The 26,443-nt window shown below is 47.4% G+C and overlaps 1 long non-coding RNA gene across 1 annotated transcript in view; it reads right to left on the bottom strand.

Annotated features, from left to right (window-relative positions):
* Window positions 1-16,156: 16,156 nt before the first annotated feature.
* Window positions 16,157-26,443, bottom strand: part of LOC121284273 — a 51,138-nt gene continuing 40,851 nt past the window's right edge. The window contains exons 2-3 of the long non-coding RNA XR_005944459.1: window positions 16,554-16,758; window positions 16,157-16,359 (exon numbers count right to left, since the gene is read on the bottom strand). This is a non-coding gene — a long non-coding RNA (uncharacterized LOC121284273). The remainder of the gene's footprint in view (window positions 16,360-16,553; window positions 16,759-26,443) is intronic.

Raw genomic sequence — 26,443 nt, forward strand, 5'->3', positions numbered from 1 at the left:
TGTTCACTATTGTCAATAAACTCCCAAGAATGTCTCCCTGCCTATGGCTCCTTATTCTGATGAGCTGTGTTAGTTCCATTCAGATGTGAAACCTTTCTGCACAAGGACGTCTCAGGTGTCTCAGTCCAGGGCCTCTTTGTGCAGCCTTCAGTCCAAAGTGATGGCCCAGACTCGCTCCCCAGACACATTATTGATGCCTGCATCTTGATGGTGCTTGTCATTGCTGCCAGAATTTTGTGGGCAGGCATCACAGAGTTCCATCATTCTCTCTGTGTGCTCTCAGCACCTTTAAGGTAAGGCTGGCCCCCATCTCTTCAGCATCTGTGACCAGTGATGCTGTACTCCTGAAGGGCTCAGGTGCTAAAGGCAGACAAATGATCAGATGCTTTTAAAGTTTCATGGCTGCGTTTCTATGATAAGACCCTGATCACAGAGGGCAAGCAAGCTGCCCTCGGCCAAACAGAAGTCAGACATTCTCAGAGGCTATGTGAATATCTATGGAGCTTCCTCACTGCATGTCATCATCATCCTGCTGCAATTGAGCAACTATGGGGACCACCACGGCATCTCCATGATAGGAGCATTATCACAGAGGGTTTGGGCACTGCCATAAGCCAGACTGGAGTCAAAAGTTCAGAGGTGCAATGTGACGATCTTATGGTGTCTACTCACTGCATGTCGTTATCATCCTCCACAAATCTAGCAGCTATGAGGACCTCCCAAGTGCACCTGCCTCGCCTGGCCAGTGTGAGGGCCTCAGCGCTGTCATTGTCGCCTTCGAGGACCACTTCACCCTTATCACTATTGACATCCTCCTCACTGAAGGACATCTCCAACTCCTGCATCTTCTCAGCCAGTTCCTCTCCTCTTTGCAGCACCAGGTTGTAAAGGACACAGCTGACGAAGATGATGCGTGACACCCTCTATGGACTCTATTGCAGGGCTCCACCGGATCTGTCCAGGCACCGGAGCTGCATCTTCAGTATCCCAATGGTTTGTTCCACCAAGTTGCAGCATGAGCCTCATTATACATTCACTCTGCTAAAGTCTGAGGCTGCCGCACAAATGTCATCAGCCAGGTCCTCTGCGGGAACCCCTGTCCGAGAAGCCATCCCTACAGCCTCTGTGGACCCTGGGAGACGTCAGGGATCTGTGACCAACTGTGAATGTAGGGGTCGTGCACACTCCCGGAAACCGTGCGCAGACCTGCAGGATGCATTTCTGATAGTTGCACACCTGCTACATGATCGGCGAATAGAATCCCTTGCGGTTGACACAGTTAATTAAGTGTTGCAACAGAGGTCTGAACACCAAGTGAGTACAGTTGATGGCACTGTGTACCTGTGGGAAACCTGAGCTCTGGGCAAATCCAATCACTCTTGCATACAGGCTCTCCTGGTCCCGGACTAAATGCACAAACTTGCGCGCCTTTGCAAAGGTGGCATCCATGACTTCAGGGATGTATTTGCGGGTAGAGGCTTTTGATATCCCACAGACATCACTTGTGGAGCCCTGAAAGGAGCCACTGGCGTAAAAATTGAGTGCTGCTGTCACTTCCTTGGCCACTGGCAGCAGATGCCCTCCAGGTTCATGTGATGCCAAATCCTGCTGCAGCTGGCAGATGTGACTGACCAGTTCCCTAGACATGTGCAGTCTTTGGTGACGCTGGTTCTGTCATCTGCAGGAATGAAAGGCAGTGTCTATAGACTCTGGGTCCAGCTATACACTGGCCAGTGACGTCTTTCTGTGGCTCTTTGGCGGTGTATATGGGGGGCCCCAGCTGCCCCTTCTTCCAGAGGGTGCTGCACCACCATCTGCACAGCCAGGCACCTCAGTCACTCTTTTCTCCGTCGTCTTCACTCTCTGTACACCACGATGCAAATAGCTAATTCACCAGGCTCCATGATCCTGATGTACTCCTCCTGCAGGATGAAAGAGAGAGGGACACGTGGGTTAATATGGCATACTAAGAACCTCTCTTGGTTAAGTCTGGAGGCCCCTTAATGCAGGAGTGTGCATTTGGATGGCCAGAGATTAGTGGACTGCATGGCTGCCTGAAACCCCACCTTCCTTCACCCCACTCTACCTGACTGATTGGCAGCAGCTTTACCCATTGCACTGCATGCTGTGCTCTCAACTCAGGTGCAGGCGTTATCCCAATCCATGCTGCAAAGCCGCACTGTTTGCTTGAACTATGGGGGAGACTAGTCCAAACCGGGATGATGACATTGCAAGGGACTGCAAGGATGCTTGTTCTGCATAGAGATGGGGAAAGAGAAAGCAAGACGCCTGCCAGTCCAGATGAAAAGTGTGCCTGGCCTGTGTGGGTGGTGAATGGTCCCATGGATGGAATGAGGATAATGACAGTGAGTATGAGAGGGTGAATGGTGATGTCCCTTGAACTGGCAGTGAGTGAGGGCCCTGTGGATGTGTGATGGGTTTGTGAGTGTGAGTTGAGAGTGATGAGAATGGCTTCCCCTGGTGGAATGGAGGAGATCATTCATTCTCTTGCAGCACTGGGTGGCTGTCCTCTTCTGAAGGACATTGGCGCTGACCACTCCTCCCAAGCTGGATTGGTCATGTTGATGCCCATCCTGCAACCAGAGCAGGGGTACAGGGCATCCCAGTGGGCCCGTCGTGGAAGCTGGATGCTGCCATTTTTTTTCCCTTTGCTAGCCATGTCTTCTGTGTAGCAGTGGTGAGCTGGAAACAATGAGTGCTGTTCTCGCGGCTGGACTTTAAACATGGCGCCTGATGTGATGCAGCGGCGGGTGATAACTGGCAGGCGAATGAGAAACCGACCACCATGGAAATAGTGTTTTTCCCAGGAGCACATAAATAATAAGGCGCATTTGGGGTGATACGGTGTGAAAGCCCGCCATTGCGGCCAGTGGGTAAAACGTTGCCTTACCCGCCTGCTACCACATTTAGTGCAAATCTGGGAAAATTCCACCCAGAGTCAACTTGCTAACAAATCAGCACCCTTTTCTCCAGTAGTATAAATTGTTGTGATCATTTGAAATTTGCATTCTTGCATTTGTCCTGATGAGTGCAAGACAAAAAGCTTCAGCAACATGTCTCTCTTTTCAGCAATATTCAAAGGGAAAGTAATAATTGTGGGCAACTTTAATCCTCATATTGACTGAACAAATCAAACTAGCAAAGGTAATCTGGAAGATGAATTCGTGAAAGGCTTTCGTGGAGTCATATTCATTTATGGCACAGAAGGAGGCCATTCAGCACATCAAGTCTATGCTGGCTCTCCTCTTTCCTCGGTCTATCCTTCTGTAACACTGCAAGTTTAATTCCTTCAAATGACCATCCAATTACCTTCTCAAATTATTCATTGTATCTGCTTCCATCAACTTTTTGGGCTGCGAGTATCAGGTTATTACCATTGTTATGATCAAGATGGGAGGAGTGCACTGTCTTGACTCTAGTTCCACTACTCCAAGGGTCATAATATATATATTAAATTATTTCTCCAGCTAGCTCTCCGGCCAATTATGTGTTTTGCCTATGAATCTCAGAATGACCACTCAATGCCCAGGTTTCTTCATTAAATGACAAAATTATTAGTTTATTATAAAATCAGATTTGTCGAGTAGAGGGCAAAGCTTATTAACACACAGTATGAAATATGAAAGTAAAACAATTACTCTAATTACAAAAATTGTTGGAAAAATTCAGCAGGTCTGGCAGCATCTGTGGAGAGGAAGACAGAGTTAAAGTTTCGAGTCCGTATGACTCTTCATCAGAATTCTTTCTAAATACCCTAACTCATACACACAGACACCAAAAAATAAAATAAAATCAAAAGGTTAAATGTCAATGGTTCAAGGGAAAAGGATAGATGGTGGATTCCTTGAAATGGTGTCCTGGTTATACTTTGTAGTCCCTCAACACTTCTCTTCAAAACAACTGATGACTCTTGCACTATTTTTTAGGCAGACTTTGTGGAAACCATGCAGTCAGTCGATTTCAGAATGTAAAGTGACTTTGGAGCAACTTCCATTCACTTTTTGCTTTCAACTGGGTCTGGAGCTTCAGGAGCTCAAACCTAGGTCACACCTAGCACAAAGGAAAATGGTTGTGGTTGTTGGAGGTCAATCATCTCAGTTCCAGGACATCACTGCAGGAGTTCCTCAGTGTAGGGTCCAAGAACAACCATCTTTAGCTCCTTCATCAATAACCTTCCTTCCAAAGTAAAGTTAGAAGTGGGGATGTTCGCAGATGGTTGCACAATGTTCAGCAGCATTTGCATCTCCTCTGATACTGAAGCAATATCCAGGCTTGGGCTGACACATGGCAAGTAACATTCACACCACACAAGTGCCAGGCAATGATTATCTCCAACAAGTGAGAATCTAACTATCGTCCTTTGACATTCAATGGTATTACCATTGCTGACTCCCCTACTATCAACATAGAGTCATAGAGATCTACAGCACAGAAAAAGGCCTGGGGGCTAGTTACCATTGACCAGAAACTGAACTGGACTAGCCATATAAATACTCTGGCTACAAAAGCCAGTCAGAGGCTAGAGATCCTGCGGCATGTAACTCACCCCCTGAATCCTCAAAGCCTGTCCACCAAGCACAAGTCACAGGTGAGGGATGTGATGAAATACTCTCCACTTGCCTGGATGAGTGCAGTTCCAACAACACTCAAGAAGCTTAACACCACCCAGGACAAAGCAGCCCACTTGATTGGCACCTGATCGACAAACATTCACTCTCTCCACAATGAGGTACAATAGCAGTAGTGTGTACCATCTACAAAACCTGTGACTGTTCCCATCCAGAAGGACAAGGGCAGCAGACACATGGGAACTCCACCACCTGGAAGTTCCCCTTCAAGCCAATCACCATCCAGACTTGGAGCTACATTGCCATTCCTTCAATGTCACTGGATCAAAATCCTGGAACTCCCTCCCTAACAGTACTCTTGGTGGTGAACACTACATGGACTGCAGCGGTTCAAGAAAGCAGCTCACCACCATCTTCTCAAGGGAAATTAGGGATGGGCATTAAATGCCAGCCTAATGAATAAAAAAAGCTGTTGTCTTCTTTACCCAAACAGTTGATTCTTTTCATCTTCTCCCCTAAAAACAAAACCAGCCTACAGGCTTTTCAAACAGTTTTACACTCATGTTTTTTTTCAAAGCCATAAACTACCATGTGACCCTTTTGTAAACAGTCCACCAGGGTCAAAATGTTTCTAGCTTCTTTAAAACTGCTTAATTATCTTTTCATATAAAATGCTGTCTGTTCCAGGAACAGCAGCAACCAAAGTCCTTGCCTTAAGTCTTCAAAGGGCAGTGTCTTTTAAAAAGCACAAATTCTTCCAGAATGTTCTTTGTCCTTGAAGATGATCATTTTCCATGATTAAAGTGTTTATGACACCATTTACTGTGTAAAATAATTCTTCCTCACATTACCCCTGCATTTCTTGCCCCAAACCTTAAGTTCGTGTCCCTTAGACCAGTCGCTGGGTCAAAATCCTGGAACTCCCATCCTAACAGCACTGTGGGTGTATCTACACCACTTGAACTGCAGCGGTTCAAGAAAGCAGCTCACCACCACCTTCTCAAGGGCAAATAGGTTTGGGCAATAAATGCTGGCCCAGCCAGTGAAGCCCACATCCCATGAATGAATACAAAAAAAACATAAAAAACCATCAGTTAATGGGTATAGTTTTTCCTTGTCTACCTTATCTAAACTTGTCATAATTTTGTACACCTCTATCAAATCTCCCCTTAATCTCTTTTGTTCCAAGGTGAACAACCCTACCTTCTTCAACCTAACCTTATAGCTAAAATCCCCCATCGCTGGAACCATTCTTGTAAATCTCCTTTGCACTCCGTCAAGGATCCTCATGTCTTTCCTAAAGTGCAGTGACCAAAACCTGACTCAATACTCTAGTTGTGGCCTAACCAGAGGTCTAGGGAGGTTCAGCATAACTTTGCTGCTTTTGTACTCAATGCCTCTATTTGTGAAGCCCAAGATCTCCAATGTTTTTGTGATCATTCTCTCAATATGTTCTGCCATCTTTAAAGATCTATGCGTATGCACCCCATCTGCCCCTGTACACTCCTTAGAACTGTGCCATTAAGTCTATATTGCCTCTCCCTGTCCTTTTTGTCATAATGCATCACCTCCCACTGCTCTACATTAAATTCCATCTGCCAACTGTCTGCTCATTCTACTAACTTATCCATGTCTTGTTGCAGTAGATTAGCATCATCCTGACTGCCTCTCCCCCAAGTTTGGTGTTGTGAGCAAATTTTGAAATTTTACTCTGTTGTCCAATATCCAAATTATTAATATATATATCTACAAGAGCAGAGGGCCTAGCACTGAGCCTTGGGGAACATCACTGTTTACCATCCTCCTGTCTGAATTTTTGGAATTAGCCAATTATTTTTTATCCAAGTCGACCCTCCTATTCCAAGAACCACAATTTTATTAATTCACCAATTTTATGGTACTTTCACATAATCACATAGTGCAGAAGAGGCCCTTCGGCCCATCGAGTCTGCACTGACACGTGAAAAACACCTGACCTACCGACCTAATCCCACTTACCACCACTTGGCCCATAGCTTGAATGTTATGATGTGCCAAGTGCTCATCCAGGTACTTTTTAAAAGATATGAGGCAACCCACCTCCACCAACTTCTCAGGCAGTGCATTCCAGACCATCACCACCATCTGGGTAAAAAAGTTTTTTCTCACATCCCATCTAAACCTCCTGCCCCTCACCTTGAACTTATGCCCCCTTGTGACTGACCCTTCAACTAAGGGGAACAGCTGCTCCCTATCCACCCTGTCCATGCACCACATAATCTTGTACACCTCGATCAGGTCTCCCCTCAGTCTTCTCTGCTCCAACGAAAATAAACCAAGTCTATCCAACCTCTCTTCATAACTTAAATGTTTCATCCCACGCAACATCCTGGTGAATCTCCTCTGCACCCCCTCCAATGCAATCACATCCTTCCTATAATGTGGCAACCAGAACTACACACAGTACTCTAGCTGTGGCCTCAACAAAGTTCTATACAACTCCAACATGACCTCCCTACTTTTGTAATCTATGTCTCGATTAATAAAGGCAAGTGTCCCATATGCCTTTTTCACCACCCCACTAACATGCCCCTCCGCCTTCAGGGATCTATGGACACACACGCCAAGGTCCTTTTGTTCCTCAGAACTTTCTAGTGTCATGCCGTTCATTGAATACTTCCTTGTCAAATTACTCCTTCCAAAGTGTATCGCCTTACACTTTTCAAGGTTAAATTCTATCTGCCACTTATCTGCCCATTTGACCATACCGTCTATATCTTCCTGTAGCCCAAGACACTCAACCTCACTGTTAACCACCCGGCCAATCTTTGTGTCATCCGCAAACTTACTAATCCTACCTCCAACATAGTCATCCATGTTGTTTATATAAATTACAAATAATAGGGGATCCAGCACAGATCCCTGTGGTACGCCACTGAACACTGGCTTCCAGTCACTAAAGCATCCTTCTGTCATCACCCTCTGTCTCCTACAACTAAGCCAATTTTGAATATACCTTATCAAATTACCCTGTATCCCATGTGCATTGCCTTCTTTAGAAGTCTCTCATGTGGAACCTTGTCAAAGGCTTTGCTGAAATCCATATAAACTACATCAACTGCACTACTCTCATCTACACACCTGGTCACCTCCTCAAAAAATTCAATCAAATTTGTTAGGCATGTCTTCCCTCTGACAAAGCCATGCTGACTATCCCTGATCAAATCTTGCCTCTCCAAGTGGAGACAGATATTTTCCTTCAGAAATTTCTCCAATAATTTCCCTACCACTGACATGAGACTCACTGGCCTGTAGTTCCCTGACTTATCTCTACAACCCTTCTTAAATAGCGGAACCACATTAACTGTTCTCCAGATCTCTGGCACCTCCCCTGTGGCCAGAGAGGAATTAAAAATTTGGGTCAGAGCCCCTGCGATCTTCTCCCTTGCCTCCCTCAGAAGTCTGGGACACAAATCATCTGGACCTGGAGATTTGTCCACTTTTAAACCTGCCAACACCTCCAATACCTTGTCACTCCCTATATCAATTTGCTTAAGAACCTCGCAGTCTATCTCTCCGAGTTCGGTACCTTGTCAAAGGCTTTGTTGAAATCCAAACATTCATTGCACTTCCTTAATAATATCTGTACTTCATCAAAAAATCAGTTTAGTCGAGCATGAACAACCTTTTACAAATCTGTGCTGGAAATCCTGAATTAACTTGTTACTCTCCAATTGCCTGTTGACTTTTTTCCTGATTATTGTTCTAAAATCTCACCCACTAGCTAAACTAAACTGGGGTTGCTAGGAATGTCCTTACACCCTTCCTAGAATAAGGGTGTCACATTTGCCACCACCCAATCCTCTGGTATCTCCCCCATATCTATGGAACAGGCCCTTCTGCTACCTCCATCTCGACTTCCTTGTGCAACCTTGGATGCAAGCCATTGGACCAGGTGACTTATTCGCTCTAAGCATAACCAGCCTTTACAGTATTGCATAGGATATTCAGTACAGAAATAAGGCATATGGATGTTTCTTATGTTCTTACATTTATTATCAACCAGTCCATGCCAGTGTTTCTGCTCCACTTGAGCCTCTTCCCATCTTTTCTCCTCTAAAACTACAATCTTAACCATCTATTCCCTTCTCCCTCAAATGCTTTTCTAGTTTCCCCTTAAATACATCTTTATTTTATTCTTTCACAGGATGTGGGTGTCTCTGGCTAGGCCAGTATTTTGACTGCCCATCCCTAATTGTCCTTGACAAGGTGATGGTGAACCACCTTCTAGAACCTCTGCAATAGAAAGTGCCTTGGTGAGCTACTGCAGTGCATCTTGTAGATGGTACACGTTGCTGCCACTCTGCATCGGTGGTGGACAGAATAGATGTTGCAGGTCATGGATGGCATGCCAACCAAGTAGGCTGCTTTGTCCTGGATGGTGTTGTGTTTCTTGAGTGTTGTTGGAGCTACACTTATCCAGGCAAGTGGAGAGTTTTCCATCACATTCTTGACTTGTGTCTTGTAGATGATGAGCAGGCTTTGGGGAGTCAGTAGGTGAGTTACTCTCCAAAGAATTCCCAGCCATTGACCTGCTCTTCTAACCATAGTATTTATATGGCCAGTCCAGTTCAGTTTCAGGTTAATGGTAACCCTCAGGATGTTGATAGTGGGCAATTCAGCAATGGTAACGCCATTGAATGTCAAGGGAGGATGGTTAGATTCTTCCTCGTTGGAGATGGTCATTGCCTGGCACTTGTGTGATGCAAATATTACTTGCCACTTAACAGCCAAGCCTGAATATTTTCAATGTCCTGCAACTTGAGGTACATATTGCTTCAGTATCTGAGTAGTTCTAAATAGAACTAAACAATGCCAATATTAACACCTCAAGCAACATCACAAAAAACATTATCTTAATGCTCTTTGTGGGGGATTTTATGTGTGCAAATCAGGTGCCGCATTCTTAATACTGAAGCTGTTACAACTGGGATGGGAGGAGTTGCATCTTGTAGATGATGAGCAGGCTTTGGGGAGTCATGTCGAGCAGTTGATCTAGTCCCACTACTCCACAGGCCGCAACATTTGTTTAAAAGTTCAATTCACTCACCAAAATGGCCAATTATTTACCTTCACTACTGTTACACAGAATAAAAGAGACTTTAACCAGGCTTATTTCAATAAACAAAAAACTTATTAGTTTATTATGAAACCAGTCTTGTCAAATATAAAGGCAAAGCTTATCAACTCACAGCATGGAATATGAAATTATACTAGTGACTCTTTCAAGATACCCTAAGTCTCACTCACGTACACACACACACGATGAAATAAAGAAGAAATTCGGCCATATGTTAAAAGTCAATGGTTCAAAGACGAAGGATAGATGATGGAGTTCTTGAAATGACATCCTGATTATACCTCCTACCTCTCCTCCCTCCTACCTCTCCCTGGACCATGACCCCACTACTGAACATCAAGCCATTGTTTCCAGGACTGTTACTGACCTCATCTCCTCTGGAGATCTTCCTTCCACAACTTCCAACCTGATAGTCTCCCAACCTCGGATGGCTCACTTCTACCTCCTACCCAAAATCCACAAACAGTACTGTCCTGGCAGACTGATCGTGTCAGCCTGTTCCTGCCCCACGGAACTCATTTCTTGCTATCTTGACTCCATTCTCTCTCCCCTTGTCCAGTCCCTTCCCACCTACATCCGTGATTCCTCTGACACCCTACATCATATCAACAATTTCCAGTTCCCTGGCCAACCGCCTCCTCTTCACCGTGGACGTCCAATCCCTCTACACCTCCCCCACCGGGATGGTCTGATGGCTCTCCACTTCTTCCTCGAACAGAGGCCCGAACAATCCCCATAATCCCCATCCATCACTACTCTCCTCCGTCTGGCTGAACTTGTTCTCACACTGAACAATTTCTCCTTCAACTCCTCTCACTTCCTCCAAATAAAAGGTGTGGCTATGGATACCCGCATGGGCTCCAGCAATGCCTGTCTCTTTATGGGCTATGTGGAACATTCCTTGTTCCGGTCCTACTCCGGTCCCCTCCCACAACTCTTTCTCCGGTACATCGATGATTACTTCGGTGCTGCTTCATGCTCTCGTCTGGACCTGGAAAACTTTATTAATTTTGCTTCCAATCTCCACCCCTCCATCATTTTCACATGGTCCATCTCTGACACTTCCCTTCCCTTCCTTGACCTCTCTGTCTCAATTTCTGGTGATAGAGTGTGCACCAATATCCATTACAAGCCCACCGACTCCCACAGCTACCTCGACTACAGCTCCTCACTCCATCTGTTCTGATGATGCTACTTTCAAAAACAGTTCCACTGACATGTCTTCCTTCTTCCTTAACCGAGGTTTTCCACCCACGGTGGCTGACAGGGCCCTGAACCGTGTATGGCCCATCTCCCGTGCATCCGCCCTCACACCTTCCTCTTCCTCCCAGAAACATGATAGGGTCCCCCTTGTTCTCACGTATCAGCCCACCAGCCTCCACATTCAAAGGATCATCCTCCGCCATTTCCGCCAACTCCAGCATGATGCCACCACCAAACACATCTTCCCTTCACCTACCCTGGTGGCATTCCATAGGGATCGTTCCCGCTGGGACACCCTGGTCCACTCCTCCATCACCCCCTACACCTTGACCCCCTTGCACAGCACCTTCCCATGCAACTGCAGAAGGTGCAACACCTGGCTCTTTACTTCCCCTCTCCTCACCGTCCAAGAGCCCAAACACTCTTTTCAAGTGAAGCAGCATTTCACTTGCACTTCCCTCAATTTAGTTTACTGCATTCGTTGCTCCTAATGCGGTTTCCTCTACATTGGAGAGACCAAACACGGACTGGGTGACCGCTTTGCAGAACACCTTTGGTCTGTCCGCAAGTGTCCCTGTCACTTGCCACTCCTGCTCTCATGCCCACATGTCCGTCCTTGGCCTGCTGCATTGTTCCAGTGAAGCTCAACGCAAACTGAAGGAACAGCACTTCATCTTCCGACTGGGCACTTTACAGCCTTTTGGACTGAATATTGAGTTCAACAATTTTAGATCATGAACTCTCTCCTCCATCCCCACCCCCTTTCGGATCTCCTTTTTTTCCAATAATTTATATAGATTTTTCTTTTCCCACCTATTTCCATTATTTTTAAATGTATTTCCATCCATTGTTTTATCTCTACCTTTTAGTCTTTTTCGATTCCTTCACCCCATCCCACTAGGGCTATCTGTACCTTGCTTGTCCTGCTTCCTACCCTTAATGAGCACATTCCTTAGATAATATCACCACCTTTGTCCTTTTGTCTGTGACATCTTTTGGTTATCTCCATCTATCACTGGCCCTCTATCCAGCACTACTTGTCCCACCCCACCTTAGACCAGATTATATTTCACCTCTCTTCTATTTTTACTTAGTTCTGTTGAAGTGTCATTCGGACTCAAAACATTAATTGTGTTCCTCTCTGCAGATGCTGCCAGACTGCTGAGTTTTTCCAGGTATTTTTGGTTTTGTTTTGGATTTCCAGCATCGGCAGTTTTTTGCTTTTATCCGGATTATACAGTTGGTCTCTCAGCACTAATCCATGAAACAATTAATGACTCTGGCACTACTTTCCAGGTGGACTCAAGAAATACTCGAGGGTACTCTATTCCAGCATACAGAGCTTTTTAGGAGCAGCTTATATTCATTTCCAGCTGTGGACTGGCTCTGAAATGCAAAAAGGTTCCTGTCTTTCTTCTCAAGCAGTTGGTCCTTTTCTTCTCAAAAGCAAAACCAAACCATACTTTTAAAACACAGTCTTCCAGGCATGGTTTTTCAGAGCCATAAAAACATGTGACTTCCTTTGCACAGAGTCCACAAGTATCAAGAGGTTACCAGCTTTATTTTTCAACGGCTTTCTTGTAAAATGATGCTTTTCCCAGGAATAGCAATCAGACTTCTGCATTGACCCTTAAAGGGACAGTGGCTGGAATTTTCCATGCTCGCTGGCGTCAGGCGTGTTTGGCAGTGTGAGGGGACAATATGGTGCAATGATCAAAAATTGGTTTCACGACATCGTAAAACCAGTTTGCAATCATCTGCTCTACCCATCAATGGTAGGCCATGTTTCCCACCGTTGGGAACCTCACTGTAATACATCTGCATATCATTATAAGTGCAGCTCACCAGAATCACCCCCCCACGCTATATAATCCAAGCACATTGGTGTGATTGCAGGGCTAGGGCTTGCTTGGGGAAGGGGGAGAAGTGGCCTCAGGCAAGAGAAGAGGCTGCAGGGCAAAGGCTATACTGGGGAAGGGAGTCTCCCAGGGTGTGTTGGGGGCATAAGTTGATCTGTGCAAGTGTCCTCAAGATGGTGAGGGCTGAGGAAACAGTCTTCAGAGGAGATCAGGCCAGATGGAGATGTGAGGGTGTGTGAGAAAGTGAGTGATGGCAGTAAAGTGAGATACCAGTGAATATGTGATGGACATGAGTGTGTGAGTTTAGAGTGATGAAGTTGTTGCCTTATCCAGGCAGCACAAATGAGATCATTCATCTTCTATCTGCATTGGATGGCCAACATCTTCTGTGCAGTATTGGCACTGATCACTAGTGCCATCGCCTACCAAGCTGTAGTAGCAAGATTGCTGCCCCTCCTCTGGCCAGGGTTGAGATAGAGGACATCATAATGGGCCTCCACGGGCGTCCAAAAGGTGCTTGAGGGGCACATCACTAAACCATGGGGTTGTAATCTTCTTGCCTTTAGGGGCCATACCCACACTCATTCCTGATATCCGATGGTGGGAAATGCAACCCGCCATTGATGGGCAGAAGGGATAATTGCAAACTGGTTTCACAGCGTCATGTAACCGATTTTTGGCCTCTTGCCATAATGTCCACTCACACTGCCAAACACGGAAAATTCTGCGCTATGGCTTTTAATGCGCTTTCTGGTGCAAAATTTATGCCTTTCCCCAGCAATAGGGTTCAAGTGGCTCCCATATCCCTTAATATAATTATAGATTTAGATGTCGCATTTGAGGGATAAGCGGTTACATTTCATCTCATCAAAAATTCTTTATAACTCTGATGTATCTCTCTCACCTCTCCTGATCTCACAGCAGTATTCACACTTGGTTTCACAGCTGCAGTTAATGCTACAACTTGATCTGTTGTATTTTCAGTCAGGGGTCCTTTTCCTGAAACCCCCAATTTTGTTTACAAATCCCAATAAGTCTCATGGATTTCTTGTGCAGCTTCCAGCAATTTTCTTTTCAGCAGTCCTGGGTTGGAAACACTTAGAGGTTTGCTGCTGCTCAGGAGTGTGATGGAATACACCTCACTTGCCTGATTGAGTGCAGCTCCCACAGCATTCAAGAAGCTTGACACCATCCAGGACAAAGCAGCCTGTTTGACTGGCACCACATCTGCAAACATTCACTCCCTCCACCACCAACACACAATAGCAGCAATGTGTGCAATCTACAAGATGCACTGCAGAAACTCACCAAGATTCCTTAGATAGCACCTTCCAAACCTACAAACTCTACCATCCAGAAGGACAAGGGCAGCTGATAGATGGGAACACCACTGCCTGGAAGTTCCTCTCCAGGTCACTCACCATCCTGACTTCATTGTTGTTGGGTCAAAATCCTGAAATCCCTCCCTAACAGCACTGTGCGTGTACCTACAGCACATGGACTACAGCGGTTCAAGTAGGCAGCTCACCACCACCTTCTCAAGGGCAACTAAGGATGGGCAACAAATGCTGGCCCAGTCAGCTAAACCCACATCCCAGGAATTAGGAAAAAAAAAGGCCAGACAGGCTGAGTGAGCCAGAAGCTTTGGAGCGATTGCTGTGTTCCCCCGCCTCCATTGAATGCAATATGTGGCCATCAAGGTGCCTGCGGGTCAGCCTGGTGCCTTCATCAACAGGAAGGGATTCCCTTCCATGAACGTGCAGATAGTGTGTGACCACAGGATGCATATTCTGCAAGTCTGTGCAAGGTACCCTGGCAGCTCCCGTGACGCTTACAAGCTGAGACACTCCAGGTGCTGAGGCTATTCAGTGCTCCAGCATGGCTGGATGGATGGCTGCTGGGTGACAAGGGCTATCCGTTGAAGAGGTGGGTCATGACACCTCTCTGCCACCCAAGAACAGAGGCAGAGCAGCTTTACAATATGAATTATGCCTCCATAAGGGCAGTGGTAGAGAGAACCATCGTCTTCTGAAGGTGCACTTCTGATGCCTGGACCGTTCAGAGGGTGCACTACAATACCCCTTGGAGTGGATGTCACTGATAGTGGTTACATGCTGCGCTCTCCACAATCTGGCACTGGCAAGGGGGGACCCACTGGAGGAAGAGGATCTTGACGCAGCTGCACAGGCCACAGATGTGAAGTCCAGTAGTAAGTATGACGAGGAGCACGGTGAGGAGAACATTGTGAGCGTGGATGCAGACCTTGGTAACCTCTAGGGAGGCAGGGACACCAGGCATGCCTTGATCCAACGACCCTTCAGCTAAGTTTTCGCCACATGTCAGGGCAGTCCCCTCTATCCTAGATGTCTGAAAGGACCCTTTCATTTGAACACAAAGAACACTCAGTGCCTGTACAATAAAGTTCAGAGTCACTTACGTCCAGCTTTACATACTGGCATTCCCTGCACCAATAAAATAAAAAGGTGAAGCAGGTCAGCCCATGATGACAAAAACAAAATTTATCTCATTTTGTCAATTCAAAACTATCTACATAAACTTCTCTGGTCTTCATTCCCAGACCAGTATAGATAAAGTAAACATAAATTAGCATAAAATCATCAAGAACTGTCCCTCTTGTGCTCATGGTGTCTTTAACTTATGTTTGCGAGTGCTATGTCTTGTTGCCCCCACCTCGCTGGCACCGGCATTGGAGACACCCTGCTGACTCTGCAGTCTTGTTGGCCTTGATTACCTTGGCGGTTGTCCTCTGGCCAGTGGAGCCTGTGCTGGGCCCACATGGGAGGGAGCAGCCAGTGCCACGGCTGGCCTCTCCCCAATCATCGCAGCTTCATCAGATGCGATGGTCACTGGCAGAGGTGTGGAGGAGCTGCTGCCATTATCCAGGGCACCCTGAGAGGAGCCTGCAGAAACGACAAGCAGCTTGTGCACCAACATGAGGTTGTTCTGGACTTCCCTGCTTACCACTGATGGACTAGCTGGGATACTGGGTGCCTCATCCAGCTCCCACACTGACACTGACCACCTGAGGTCAGTGCCTGTGTGAGAGCTTGCAGTTTGAGCTCAACCCCAAGAACCCCTGATTTTGTTTCTGGAGCTGCCTTTCCATGTGAGTCACCACTCTCTCAACGGAGGGGACAGTACGCTCGGCCATGAAGGTCAATGCAGTGCTAATGCTCTGCATGGACACCACCATAATGGAGACCATGGCACTCATACCCTCATGGATCTCCGCCAGATCCCCCTTCATACCTCACTCGGCATCCAGCATCTGCCGCCTAATGGACGACTCCAGAAGCTTATCATCAGCCTTTGACTGACCACCGTCCTGGTCTCCAGCAGTCCTCCGATTGCCAACGTCCTGGTCACTCTGCCTCTGCCTGCACTTCAAGCGAGTGTGAAGTGAATGTGCACATTCTAGCCGCCAATCTAATGCCCATCAAGATGCTGGTATCTGCACTGGTGCCTGCTTCAGAGAACGGCTGTAATGCAGGTACAACAGAAGCTTGGTGGTCCTCTGGCATCAGGGGTGGTCCTCTGGGGTCCAAAGAGCACACGCCTGCTGGCAAACCTAAAAGGTGAACAAGGACATGTCATTAGTCAAAGTCATCACACTGTCACTGGGCATGCCATGGACCCTGGTGAGACCATGGAGATCTGCATCATGGTGCCATCGTCTTTCAATGATCATTGGGGACTCCAGGTTTGAGGCTCACATCAGTGAAGAGACTTTACTAGAACGGTTGTACAAGCTGAAAGTCTCACCTCCGTGCACTGCACTCTTATCTTCATCTGGCACTCCCGCCTCTCCTTGTCCGGTTGAACGTGTCAGCTCAAGCTCCAGGGCATCTTGCTTGAACCGGCTGGGCAGCAGGAGGTTGGGCTGCTCTTCACCTGTACGTGCCCTCTCGACAAGAAACTTATAAATTGATTATGAAAACTGTCTTGTCTGGTTATGACTTGTCTTCTCCTGAAACAACAGAGGAGCATTAATTAGTCCACTCTCTACCTGCAGCGCCACTGCAGCCTGGCCAACCCCACCTGAGGAATAGCTTGCAGGGCACACCTGAGTCTTGGCCCTCGAACTGCAATGCACTAAGTTCAAGCAGCTAGGGCTCACCCCTTTAGCAAGCTCCAGTGTCACTGACAGTTGGCAGACTCTAGCTCCCTGAGATCTACGGCAGGATGGCACACTGACCCATGCTAACATGGTACTCACCCTTCCTGAGCGCAGCATGTCATTGAAGCGCTTTCGGCAATGCACCCATGTGTGCCGCACCACGTCAGCCGCACCATGTCATGGCTGCTCACCTTTGCAGCTACCTCCTCCCATGCTCTCTTGGTGAGGTGCAGTGGCCTCCTCTACCTCTCTTCCCTGGGGACAAGGGTGTCTTTCCTGGTAGCCACCTCCTCCAGGAGCATGGCGAGGCGCTCATCGGAAAAGAATGGGGCCGAGTGCCAACCAGACCTGCCCTCCTGCCTGCCTTGTCCAGCCACACTCAAGTCCATTCTGAAAGCTGAATCACGTCCTTCTGCAGCAGCCTTCCAGGGGCTGCCTGGGCCGTTTATAACCTGGCCGCCGGGCTGCCATTGGACCTGGTGACTAACAGACCCGTGTCCCTGCACGGCACTTCCCAGCCAGTGTGGAGCCGTGTTTCATGTTGGGGGTGCCTTAATTGGCCCGCCAGCATGAAATTGTGGTCGTGGCCTGATCGCGAGCAGCAGACCATTTCCTGACCATTTATGGGCCTGCCCACTGCACCCACCTAATGACCTCAACATCCTGCCCCTGGTATCTGTCCTTTTATCTTTTTTTCCAATTATTGTTATTCCACATCCAATCACTCGCTATCCATGTTTCAAGTCCAGGGCAAGCCTGTAATCTATGTTATGATTAGGATGGGAGGAATGCACAGTTGATCTAGCCCCACTACTTCACAGTTTGCAACATTAGTTTAAACGTTCAATTCACTCACAAAATGGCCAACTAATTACCTGCATTATTGTTACCCAGAATGAAAGAGACTTTAACAAGGCTTCTTTCAATAAACAAGAAACTTATAAATTGATTATGATAACTGTATTTTCGAATAGTGAGAGAAAGCTTCTCAACATACAGCATGGGATATGAAATTATATGTTATATACTCTTTCGAGATGTCCTAAGTCTCACTCACACACATCACCAATGCAGAGACACACGTCTCAGAGGGACCTAGCTTTAGAAAGCCTCAGGATCACAACCTGGTGAGCACATCACATTGTCTGATCCACAGCAGGCGGCGGCAGGGACTTCCCTGGTGTCCGGTACTCGGAGGAACCGCTGTAAGTCAGAGATTTGCTGAGTCCAAGTCAAATGTTCGGCCTCTGGACTCAGTTATGTCACAGTTACTCAAGCTGCAAAGGCAAGCTGGGGAACCTCAGGAAGGGATGTCTGCTGCATTCCTCAGATTACAAGGCATGATGGAGGAGTCCGTCCACCTTCACTCCCATGCTGGCTGCAGAATGAGCAGTGGCGTGACCAACAAGGTTTGGGAGGTGGTGACAGCGGTGGTCTTTGCCAACGCCTTCAAAAGAGGACAGCCACCCAATCTGGAAGAGGACAAATGATCTCTCTGTTCTGTCAGGGTAAGTCACTCTTCTCATCACTTTCAACTCATACACTCACAAACCCATCACATCCACAGGGCCTTCACTCACTGCTGGTTCAAGGGACATCACCATTCACTCTCATACTCACCATCATTGTCCTCATCCCGTCCATGGAAGTACTCAGCCCCCACACAGGCCAGGCATATCATCTGGCCGGGCAAGCATCCTATGTACACTTTCTCCATCTCTATTCATGCAGAATAAGTTGGCAAACAACAGGGAGAGGTTGCAGACCAGTGGAAGAATGCCTGAAACCAAGGTCTTCATGGATTTTGAAAACAGAGTCATCCAACTGGCTGGCAACAATCTGGATCGGTCCTGTGCTGCCGGTGAGGTCAGTGGTGCTCTATGAAGTGAGGGTCCAGCAGTGCAACATACATCAGACAACCATGCATGAGTAATGTGTCCTGTTTCACAAGCCATTGCCATGCACTAATTATCACCTCCTGTTTCTGCAGGCACATCTGGGAAACAGCCAACAGGGTCCATGACACAGGACCTCCAATCAAGCCCTGAAGAAACCCTCCTTGAAGTCTCATCACAGCACTCACCCACACTCTCCGCCAGCACAGAGACACACGTCTCAGAGGGACCTAGCTTCAGAATAGCCTCGGAATCATAATCTGGTGAGCACATCGCACTGTCTGATCCACAGCAGGAGGTGGCAGGGGGCTTCCCTGGTGTCCGGTACTTGGAGGACTGCTGGAGGCCAGAAATTTGCCGAGTCCGAGTCAGATGTTGAGCCTCTGGACTCAGTCATGTCACAGTTGCTTGAGCTGTAAAGGCAAGCTCGGGAACCTCAGAAAGGGATGTCTGCTGCACTCCTCAGATTGCAAGGCACAAGGGAGGAGTCCATCCACCTTCACTCTGAGGTGATGGCACTGGCATGCCAACGGACCAAGGCAAGACTGGTAGGACGGCGGCTGCCATGGAGACCTAGGTCTAGGACGTCACTCCTGCACTGCTGCGCAGACTCAACTCCATTGCTGATGCCAGAGTTGGCCTCCAACAGTGTGTACGTGAGAGGGGTGTGGGGCAGCTCGATCTCACTTCAGCTACCCCTTCTCCTCAAGGAGTCAGCTGGGGCCCTAGGGCACCCTTAGGGAGGAGGTTCAGCAGATGAACACTCCGGGGGCCATCCATCCAGGTGAGCGTCCGGCCCATCCGAATCCCCTCTTCCTGTGACGTCAGCAGCTCAAGCCAAGGAGGGTGCCACTGCCACACAGCAGGATTCCAAAAGCAGGCCAGGGTCCTTCAAGTCTTGGCTCTCCAGAGGACACACGCCAAGGTCATCACAGACAGGCCGTTGCAGTCAGCAGACTGCCTCCACCTCCGCTGTGGTAGTCTGGGAAGCACCAAGACATAGTGCAGGGTTAGAAAAGTTAAGAAGAATTCGTTGCACAGCCTGGGCACTGGTGTTAATCACTTGCACATACAGTTCACTTTTGTTGATAAGCTCCCAAGAATGTTTCCCTGCCTATGGCTCCTTATCCTGATGAGCAGTGTTCTTGTCACTCAGATGTGAAACTTTTCTACACAAGATAAAGGCAGGTGTCTCAGGGCCTCTTCCCTGTGTTTTGTGCAGCCTTCAGATCAAAGTGATGGTCTGACCTCACACTTCCTGGACACATTACTGATGCCTGCTCCTCAATGGTGCTTGTCATTGTTGCCAGAATGTAGTGGGCAGGCACCACAGAGTTCTCTCATTCTCTCTGTGTGCTCACAACACCTTTAAGGTGGGGGTGGCCCCCATCTCTTCAGCATTTATGACCAATGATGCTGTGCTCCTGAAGGGCTGAAGGTGAACAAAGGATCAGATGCTTCTAAAGTTTCATGGCTGCGTCTCTATGGCATGACCCTGATTGCAGAGTACAAGCAAGCTGCCCTTGGCCAGGCAGGAGACAGACATTCTCAGAGGCTACGTGAAGGTCTATGGAGTGTCCTCACTGCATGTCATCATCATCCTCCTGCAATCGAGCGACTATTAGGGCCTCCACTGCGTCTCCATGTCAGGAGCATTCTCACAGAGGGTATTCGCGCTGACATAAGCCAGACTGGGTCCAAATGTTCACAGATGCAATGTGAGGATGTACAGGGTTACCTCACTGCATGTTGTCATCAATCCACAAATCTAGCAGTTATGAGGGTCTCCCAAGTGCACCTGCCTTGTCTGGCCAGTGCAAGGGCTTCATCCCCGTTATCATCGCCTTCGAGGACCTCCTCGTCTGTGCTGGGGCCTCAACTTTTTACGATTTACATCAATGACCTAAATGAGGGGAATGAAGACATGGTAGCTAAATTTGCAGATGACACGAAGATAGGTAGGAAAGTATATGGTGAAGAGGACATGAGGAGGTTGCAGATGGGTTTGGCAAATGGAGTTTAATGTGAGAAAGTGTGAAGTTGTTCACTTTGACAGGAAGAACAAAAAAACAGAATATTACTTAAATGGAGAACGGCTGCATAATTCTGAGATGCAAAGAGATCTAGATGTTCTACTACTACTCATAAAATTTTAGCAGGCAGGTACAGCAAGTAATTAAGAAGGCTAATGGAATGCTGTTCTTTATTACGAGAGGGATTGAACATAAAAGAAAGGATCCAAACAGAAAATGCTGGAAAAACTCAGCAGGTCTGACAGCATCTGTGGAGAGAGAAGCAGAGTTAACGTTTCGGGTCCATATGACTCTTCTTCGGAATGGGTCATAAGGGTCATATGAACTCGAAACGTTGACTCGGTTTCTCCCTCCACAGATGCTGTCAGACCTGCTGAGATTTTCCAACATTTTCTGTTTTTGTTTCTGATTTCCAGCATCCGCAGTATTCTGCTTTTATAAAAGAAAGGATGTGATGCTTCAGTTCTACAGGGTATTGGTGAGACCACGCCTTGAATGGTATGTGCAGTTTAGGTCTCCTTATTTAAGGAAGGATTTAAATGCATTGGAGACAGTTCAGAGGAGGTTTACTAGATTGATACTTGGAATGAGTGGATTGTCTTATAAGGAAAGTGAGGGGTGATTTGATTGAAGTATACAAGATCCTGAACGGCCTTGACAAGGTGGACGTCAAAAGGGTGTTTCCTCCTGTGAATGAGTTCAGAACTTTTAGTTTTAAAATTAGGAGTCGTCCTTTTGGGACAGAGATGAGGAGAATTTTTTTCTCTCAGAGGGATGAGCAACTTTGGAACTCTGCCACAGAAGGCAGTGGAGGCGGGGTCAATTAATATTTTTAAGGCAGAGGCAGATAGATTCTTGTTTGGCAACGGAATCAAAGGTTATTGGGGGTAGATGGGAATGTGGAAATCGAAACACAAGAAGATCAGCCATGATCTTATTGCATGGCAGAGCAGGCTCGAGGGGCCGAATGGTTTACTCCTGTTCCTATTTCTTATGTTCTCAACCTCATCCCAGTCGGCGTCCTCCTCATCGGAGGAGACCTCCAGCTCCTCCTTAGCCAGCTCGTCTCCCCATTGCAGAGCCAGATTGTAAAGGGCGTAGCAGACAACAACAATGCGTGACACCCTCTGCAGACTGTATTGCAGGGCTCCATCAGACTGGTCCAGGAACCAGAACCTCATCTTCAGTATTCCGATGGTCTGCACCACCAAGTTGTGAGCTGCAGAATGAGGCTCATTATACCAATGGTCTGCTGCAGTCTAAGACCACCGCACGTGTGTCATCAATCTCAGCCTCTGCTTGATTCTGAGGAACCATCCCTGCAGCTTCTCTGGATCCTGGAAGACCTCAGGGATCTGTAACCAACTGAGGATGTAGGATTCGTGCACAAAACTGAGAAACCTGCAGGATGCATTTCTGGTGGTCCCATTATAGTTGCACATTCAGTGAGTGGAACCCCTTGCAGTTGATGCAGTTCACCCCGTGTTGTGATGGAGATCTGAGTGCCATGTGAGTGCAATCGATCGCACCCTGCACCTGGGCGAATCCAATCGCTCTTGCATCCTGGCTGTCCTGGTCCCAGGCAAAATGCACAAAGTTGTGTGCCCTCGCAAAGAAAGTATCCATGACCTCATGGATGCAATTGTGGGTGGAGCCTTGTGATATCCCACAGAGGTCACTTGTGGAGCCCTGAAAGAAGTCACTGGTGGACAAATTCTGCACTACGGTCACTTTCACGGCCACTGGCAGTGGATGCCCTCCATGTCCCCATGGCACCAAATCCTGCATTGCTGGCAGATGTGACTGACCAGTTCCCTAGACATGCGCAGTCTTTGGCCACACTGGTTCTTGGTCATCTGCAGAGAAGAATGGCAGCATCTACAGACCCTGGGTGTCGCTAGGCGCCAACAAGCGATGGCTCACTGTGACTCTTGGGCGGTGTGTGCGGAAGTCCCAGCCACCCCCTTCTTCCTGAGGTTGCTGCTCCTGCATCTGCGCAGCCAGGAACCTTAGTCGCTCTCTCCTCTGTCATCTTCACTCTCTGTAGGTCATCAGGCATACAGCTAGTTCACCAGGTTCCATGAACCTGATGTACTCCTCCTGCAGGGTGAAAGAGAGAGACACATGGTTAGCATGGGTGTACCAAGAACCTGTCCTGGTTAAGTGTGAACACCCCTTAACACTTCCCGGAAAGTGCTGGCTACCACTTGGAGAGCCAGAGATTAGTGCAGTGCATGGCTGCCCGAAGCCCACCACCTCTGCCCTAGTTCACCCGACCAATTGGCAGCAGCTTTGCCCATTGCACTGCATGTTGTGCTCTCAGCTCAGACGCAGGCATTCTCCTAACCTACGCTGCAAGGCTGCACTGTTAGCTAAGACCATGGGGGAGACTGGTCCAAACCGGGATGCTGAGATTGCAAGGGGCTGTGAATGCCTCCATCAGTGACCGCTCCATGGCCAGCTTTAGCGAGGCGGTTGTAGAACATGTGCAGTCGTCCAACTGTTCTGCAGTCCAATAAAATGCTCATAACTATGCAGTCTATGCCGGGGGGGTGGGGGATAGTGAAAAGCTTTGGAGCACTTGGTGGCACTTTGATGCCTCTGCATTGCTTGAGTGGGCAGATAAGCTAGAAGCCCAACTCCAATCATATCAATGTAGCTATACATGAACTGTCTTATTTGCAGAGGAATGGTCACTTTATATAGATTTCCCTAATGCATGGCCACTTCCCTCGCCCACCCTACCCCTCATCCCGAATGTTGTGCGTTATATTCAATGGTAAGGCAGCCCTTGCACCCCCCACAAGTTGCCTCAACCACAAGGCAGCTTTTGCCACCACCCCCCACAAGTTGCCTCAACGGCAGGGTTGCCCTTAACTACTCCCACCAAAGCCCCTCAAGCTTGAAGTCCAATAAGCAGCCCTGGTGAGCACTGCATATCTGTGTACTCACCTCTGAGTTCCCCTTAAAGTGCAGCTCGCCTTGTGCACACCCTTCATGTGCTATTGTGAAACAGGTCGGCGTGCATTCTTGCCAACATGGATGGACGATCCAGCAGGGAGGAGGGGGACAATTCTGGCCGGCTGGCCTAAAATGATAGGCAGATGCATTATAATGAGGTTCCCGACGTCCAATAGCTGGAAACACAGCCTGCCATTGGAGGGCTGAGCAGACAGTCACAAACTGGTCTCACGCTGTTGTGAAACTGATCGCTCCATATTGTCCGCTCATGCCACCAAACACACCCAATGCCAGCAGGCATGGAAAACCATGGCCACAGTCTTCCATGTATGTTTCTTTTCAGAGCTGTAAAAACCATGTGACCCCCCTCTGCACACAGTCCACGAGGGTCAAGAGGTTTCCAGCTTTTTTTCTTCAACTGCTTAATTACCCTTTCTTGTAAAAGCATGCTTTATCCAGGAATAGTAATGAGTCCTGCATTAACCGTTTAAGGGATGGTGGCCAGGATTTTCCAGCCCTCTCACGGGCGGCACCCACCGCTGGCGAGGGGGCACCCAAGCCAGAAGTCCATTGACTTGCAGCGGGACCAGAAGATCGCAGCAGCAGGCGGGTGCGGAAAATCCCGCCAAGTGTCTTTTAAAACACAGTCTTCCAGAATGTCCTTAGTCCTTGAAGATGAACCATTTTCTGTGATTAAAGTGTTCATTAAATGACAGTGACTTACATCAAAGGTGTTTCAATGGATGTAAGATGCTTTGGGACTTCCAGTGGTTGTGAAAGGTGCTGCATGAATGCAAGTATTTCTTTTCAGTCTGAACATTTTGCAATCATCATTGAACATCTCCACTTCTGAATTCATGATGGATGGGAAGTCATTGAACAAACAGCTGAAGGTGGTTGGGCCTAGGACACTACCCTGAGAGATTCCTTAAGTAATGTCCTGAGATTGAGATGATTGGCCTCCAAAAACCACAACCATCTTCCTTTATGATAGAGTTTTGCTCTGATTTGCACTGTTTTCAATTTTAATTGGGGCTCTTGATGCCATAATCTGTGATGTAACCTCACCTCTGGAATTCCCCAGCTATTCACAATATTTATCAATGATTTGGATGAGGGAAACAAATGTAATATTTCCAAGTTTGCTGATGCTGCAAAACTTGGTGGGAATGTGAGTGGTGAGGAGGGTGTTAAAAGGCTTCAAGGTGATTTAGGCAAGCTGAGTGAGTGGGCAAATACATAGCAGATGCAGTACAATGTGGATCAGTATGAAATTATCCACTTCAATTGAAAAAAACAGAATGGCAGAGTATTATTTGAATGGTGATAGATTGATGTACAAAGGGACCTAGGTATCCTTGTACACCAATCACTGAAAGCAAGCATGAAGGTGCAGCAAGCAGTTAAGAAGGCAAATGGTATGTTGGCCTTCATTGCAAGAGGACTTGAGCACAGGAGCAAGGATTTTTTACTGCAGCTATACAGGGCCTTGGTGAGACCACACCTGGGGCAGAATTTTACGACCGTGGGATTTTACATTCCCGCTATCATCAATGAGATTTATTACAGCCCACCGCATTTTACGGTCCCGTCCCCGCCGAAACAGGGCGTAAAATTCTGCCCATGGAGTATTATGTGCAGTTTTGATCGCCTTACCTAAGAAACTTGCCATAAAGAGAGTGGAGCGATTGCTCACTAGACTGATTCCTGGGACAGCAGGATTATCATATGAGAAGAAATTGGGCTGACTAGGCTTGTATTCACTAGAGTTTAGAAGAATGAGAGGGGGTCTCATTGAAACATATATAATTCTGAAAGGGATGGACAGACTGGATGCAGAGATGATGTTTCCTCTGGCTGGGGGGGTGGGGGTGGGGGGGGTCTAGAAAAACGGCTCACAATCTCAGGATATGGGTAGGTAATTTAGGACTGAGGTGAGGAGAAACTTATTCACTCAGAGGATGGTGAACTTTTGGAATTCTCTATCACAGAGGCTGTGGAGGCCAAGTCACTGAATATATTTAAGAAGGAAATAGATTTCTATACTCTAAAAGCATCAAGAGGTATGGGGAGGGAGTGGGAGTATGGCATTGAGATAGAGGATCAGCCATGGTCATATTGAATGGTAGAGCAGGCTTGAAGGGCTGAATGACCTACTCCTGCTTTTATTTTTTTGTTGTTTTTTTCATTCAGCTCATTATCCGTGCTGGAACCAAGGCTGTAATGCAGTCATGTGGTACTAGTGGAACTTAAAATGAGAATTAATGAACAGATAATTGGTGAGGAAATGCCACTTGATCGCACTGTCAATGACACCTCCTTTCATTCTGCTGATGACTGAGAGGAGATGATGGAACTGTAATTGACCACATTGGAATTGTCCTGCTCTTTGTGGACAGGACATGCCTAGCTAGGTTTCCACATTCTCGGATAGATTCTGTGATGCTGGGAGCATCAGGAGAATGTTGACATGGATCATGCATTCAGTACTTTTAGTTAAAGATGTGTGCAAATGTTCAACCTTGTCTCTCACAATCAAGTGCTGCGTTCCACTATCACAGAGTTTGTGAAGAAAATGGAAAGCCTCCTGAAGAGTCTGGAACATTCTGAAAGGTAAGTGTAAAGTATTTCAACATCTTCTGATGT

The sequence above is a fragment of the Carcharodon carcharias genome, chromosome 11, assembly GCF_017639515.1.
Source record: "Carcharodon carcharias isolate sCarCar2 chromosome 11, sCarCar2.pri, whole genome shotgun sequence".
Lineage (NCBI taxonomy): Eukaryota > Metazoa > Chordata > Chondrichthyes > Lamniformes > Lamnidae > Carcharodon > Carcharodon carcharias.